This window comes from Argentina silus (assembly GCF_951799395.1).
Source record: "Argentina silus genome assembly, chromosome: 16".
Taxonomy (NCBI): Eukaryota; Metazoa; Chordata; class Actinopteri; order Argentiniformes; family Argentinidae; genus Argentina; species Argentina silus.
Genome location: NC_139670.1, coordinates 10,990,401 through 10,995,803, shown reverse-complemented (window position 1 = coordinate 10,995,803; position 5,403 = coordinate 10,990,401).

The window sequence follows — 5,403 nt, the reverse complement described above, 5'->3', positions numbered from 1 at the left end:
CAATATGGTATTGTTTACTTTAATTCCTGTTGAATAGAGAAAAATTGCTTTAATATGTGCTTTCTCTTGTGTTTTTGTCAGATTCTTGGGAATATCCACATTTCAGTACTTCTCAGTTATGTTGCTGGAGATACAATCCCGTTTGCAGAATTCTACTTTAAACTCCAATATCTCAAGGGACTCAATGTACTTTGGGATTTGTGATGATATGATGGCGGGTGTTCTGGTCTGGACTGTTTTCAGTGCAATCTTCTTCCTGTTTGGGGTCCCTGCATGTGTTGCCGTCCTTTGGGAGCTGTTGCAGAGACATAGGAAAGGCACTTTCGCTACCCCCAATGACATCTTCATGCTAAACCTCACAGTCATGGATTTGATTTTTTTAGGGTTCTTACCCTTAGCCTTGAGTAACTTTCTGAGCTGGCACATCTGGCCACTTGAACACTGCAGCAATTTTCTCTACAATTTGATCTCGAGTGGACGACCTCTCTTTATGACTTGTATCTGTCTGGACTGTTACCTGGCAGTGGTGCATCCAATCACGTACCGGGTGAGAAAGGGCCTGACTCCTAGGGTGTTGATGTCTGTCGGTGTATGGGTTGTCACAGTAGCATACGGTTCTAGGTTCATAATTACGAAGGTTTTTGACATCAGTCTCTTGACCATCTTGCCAAATATCATAGCCCTTCCAATCATTGTGGTCTGTGACCTCTTCATCTTCAGGGCTCTGAAGAAGCCTGACCCCACAGGGCGAGACATCCACCCCCAAAAGAAGAAGGCTCTTTATATCATCATTGACAGCCTGGTCATGACGGTACTTTCCTATCTGCCACCAGTGTTTGTGTACATTTTTGGGAAGTTGGCACCCATAAATGAAAATGTGTTTTTGTGCACTGCCATGATGCCATCTTATATTGCCCCCACAATGGGAAGTGCAGTCATGCCTATTCTCTATTTGGGCAATCTGGGGAAACTGGACTGGTCCCGGTTGTCGTTTTGCAAAAGTGCTTGAGTCATGGATGAAGTTATTTGTAATATCCTCATACAGAGGTAATCTGTTATTAGGCAACAATAAAGCCATCAGCTGTGATCAATGGTACTGTACTTCTCCACAGTCTTTAAAGAGTTTATTTGTGTCAGGAAGTTGCAACATGTGTATATCATATGTTAAGCAATAATTCCAAACAAGATATCATATAGCCTATACTGTATACAGTCAAGCTGGGCTTATAATACCAGGGTGCCCTGAAATTGTTTAACATTTGTACACTTTGACATGACAATGTATTCCATTCATGTGTGAATATCCTACTCTCCTTGTCAACTTACATTGGAGGAGAAGGTCTGCAGATCATCTCCAGTGCATAGAGAAGGAAGCAAGAGGGGAGGATGCGAGAAATCTGGGAAAGACTTTTGACATTGACCCTATGTCCTGTTCTGCTTGCACCATCGATCTGTAGCACTTACTTTGGTGATGCACAGCACCGTAACTCTAATCCCGCCGTGGCGATAACAGAGGAGATTTTTGAAGCTGGGAACGATAAAATAGCTAGTAGCTTGAGGCCCACTTAGAATGTGTAATGGAAATGATTATACAAATAAAAGACAGAATCTAAACACTGTGCCATGCAAATGGCATCCATCCTGAGACACACCTGCACCCACCGCAGCTGTCATGAGAGGCGATCCGTCGGTCTCCATCATTTACATGGGGAGCGAGATCACCAAGCAAGCTCAGAAACCACAGAATGACAACCAAAGATGTGAAGAAGAGTGAGATGAGTGAGATGAGGGAGAAGAAGAGTGCCTCTGGATAAAAAATAAAATGAGTTTGATAGTTTGATAGTCAGTTGTATAAAGTCAAAGAGGTTCAATCAACCATATAACATGTAAACATGTATTTATGTGTTTTGTGTCTTCAAAGTACTTGTTATCAGTGTAAAAAGAAGAAGAAGTTGAAAGCCCTGTGCACAGCAAGGGCAATGATGGATGTTAGATATAAATCTTAGTTTTTAATTTCTTAATTGCAGTGTACAAATTACCGTAACAATCTAATTTACAATAGTGTGCAAAAATATATGTACAAGAATGTACATCCTTAGTCATTTATATTCTTTGTGACACTTTCATTTTTGAGGGGGAATTATATTAATTTAATTATTGTCTGTTTTTTCTGTATGTTGTCCTAATATGTGATGTCTGCATATCTACTGCTGAAAGTGAATTTCCCCTTGGAGATTAATAAAGTACTGCTCTACTCTCTACTCTACTGCCACTGGGCAAAGCAATCACTTGGTTACTTGAATGAACATAACCATTTGAGACTGATCGATCAAATCACTTAACTGATGTAGAGCATAACTGCATGGGTGTAGAATGATGCGGCCCACCCCATGAAAACCTCAACCTGGTTCTACCGCTCAAAATACTATTACATCATAGGTGAAGAAACAGAACCATGGAATCAAATCATCATGCATGCACACACACAGACACACACCCATGCATACACAGACACACAGTCACATGCACATGGGCACATGGGCAAACAGGCAGACACACACAGACACACACATAAAACATCATATGACACTAACATGCATAATCTGATTAGACATGAGAACTACCAACAGTGGTTATTATTATATATCTAAAGATTAGCAAGCTCCTGCTAGAGTTAAGAATGTGTTTACTTGTGGAGTGAGAGCCTCTGTTTTGTGCAATGATGAGGTCCTTTTGTAAGTATTTGTTATTTTGTAAGTATTCTATGAATCAACTTTGTGCCTTTTCACATTGGATTTAAGACAAGGTAGGCCCATGTTGAAGAAGTAAACGTATTTGTAGTCACGTTGTTTGGACGGTTACGTTCCACTGGGCACGTGACGGTGCACAGCACGAGTGTCTTGACTATCAGACAGCTTTGAAAGAATTTCGTAGAAACGCGCAGTTGTATTTTCGATCTAAAGATAGGTCTGACACCTGATACAAGAGTAGCCCTCCATCTCTCTATATACAAGTTATACCGTTACAGTAGTGTAAAAGTTATCCATGCTTCCTGCCTTTGGCGGCTTGTCATTTTTTTACCTCCAAAAGTTTGACCGGACCAATCCTCGCACACCACGTAAGTTAGACTGGCTAAGCTTAATTATTATATTTGGCTATGGAGCGACCACACCAATATATTGATGAAGTGAACGAGTTACTTTATTAAACACGTCTATAACTGTTGTTTACATTATATTGTTTCGTGGCGAACTAGCCAGCCCCTCAGGCCAGGACAGTCATTTTCATTGAGCATCAGGCCATTGAGCAACAGGCCAAAACGCATCTTTCCCAATAACTTGCCCTCTTCTGCTTGTTAAAACCGTTTTTTAAATATCAAAGATAGGTATACATATACTACATAACGTGAAATTAAGGTTGATAAGAAGATATTCTAAATAGATAAGCGTGTGCACATCAGGTCCTAGATTGAAATGCCGCACAGTTAGTGAATGGCACCCTCTTACTTGGATACTGCATTAAATAGGTTATATCTGTGCTACCAGTTGGTTTAAGTGTAGCTTATCAATGGCACAAACTTCATCGATAAGATGAAGTTTATGCCACAGGTGATGTCTGGTCGCAATGTAATATAACCGCTAGATGGCGACAGAGTTCTTTCCATCGGCTCCCGGGTGTGTGATGGCTTTGTGTGTCTGTGTCACTCATATTTAAGGGAAAAGCTAAGCGTCATGATCCAAAAATGTCACAGAATAAACACATCACGTTTTACTACATGTAACCGGTTGGTCATTATTTCCAGTTTGCGGTTCATGTGATTTTGATTAAGAAATGCCTCTTTTCGTTACGATTGGAGACGGGTTAACATGTGACCTTATGACGTGCCAGAAATGGCCTCGAGGGCTTTGAATTTCCCAGTTTAGAACGGTTAAAAGTAGTCTTTTTGATGTTTTAAACATGAGCACTACACCATCAATGTTATCCAACACTGTTTTTATTATTTGGTGGAATGCATATAGAACCTGTTGTGGTTAAATCGTGAACGGGATTGACGTTCCAGAGAATGACCCCCCTCTCCCGAATGGGTTGAAGGTATCGCTTCTCGGCCTTTTGGCTAAGATCAAGTGTAGTATCTGTTCTTATCAGTTTAATATCTGATACGTCCCCTATCCGGGGACCATATATTAAATTGATTTTTGGAACAGGGAGATGGAATAGGGGCTTGCTCCGTCCACTCCACGCATCGACCTGGTATTGCAGTATCTCCAGGAACGGTGCACCCCCCTCTCTGTGTTCAAGAAAATTCACTTGCTTTTGTACAGTACCCGAAAAGGACATTTCTCTCATTGTATTTGGTTACGCCAATGTTTGGTCAGGACTATGTGCTCGGGAGAGATTAAGTCCTTGCATTTTCTAGAGTTAACTGCTTTTTCTATTTTAAAAAGGTCATATATTCGAATGATCTCCTTGTAAAGTGGTGGATGTCGGTTCTCTACTCGGGTTTGAATGAAATGTTTGCAACCAACCAACTGTCTTCTGTGAGATGGATCTCTTTCAAATGTAGGTTAGTCAAATCATCTTAATTGCAGTTTGATTTTTTTTCCAATGTAATTCCCTGCCTCCTGCGTATACAATATACTATTGTTCTTTATTTCAAAATGGTAGATTTCTCCCTGGCGTAACTTTGTATACAGTACAGACCACTACGAATTCCGTTTACGGCCATACCACCCTGAACACATCCGATCTCGGCTGCTAAACCGCCTGGGAATACCCGGTGCCGTAAGCTTTTCCTTATTTTGACCAGTAGGGTGTACCATTCTATCACAACTGTCGTTCTAACAGTGCTCTTGTGTGAACACAGCTCCAGTTTCATTCTGCTGGTTTGAACAGTTTATCAAGTTTCCTCCAAAACCATCTTGACTGACAGCTATGAAAGCTGTCTGATGCCTATGTTTATCTTTATGGAGCTGTATGTTTTAATTAATCATCCTACCCCTTACTCTACATGTTTGTTCTGGTTCAGTTAAATAAGGCATTGCACTTGCCCATCCGTTTGTTATAACTTTTCTTACTAATTTGTAATCAAGTTAACACCAGCTGCATAAGGATTTGGTTTTGCAGTCTGTGATCTCTCGAAGGCCTTTCCAGACTGATGAGGAGTCGTTGGCTGCAAATTGTTGTTCTATCTTCTTTGAGTACCGTCGTCTGGCCTCCTTAATCTCCTTGCCAAACGTGTACTTAGCCAGTCTAAACCTTTCCTTGTTTCCACTCCTGAAAGACATCTCCTTCTCCAAACGAACCTGTTTGAGTCTTGCTGTGAACCAGGGCTTGTCATTGTTGTAACTCACCCTGGTGCGTGTTGGAATACATATGTCCTCACAGAAGCTGATGTATGATGTT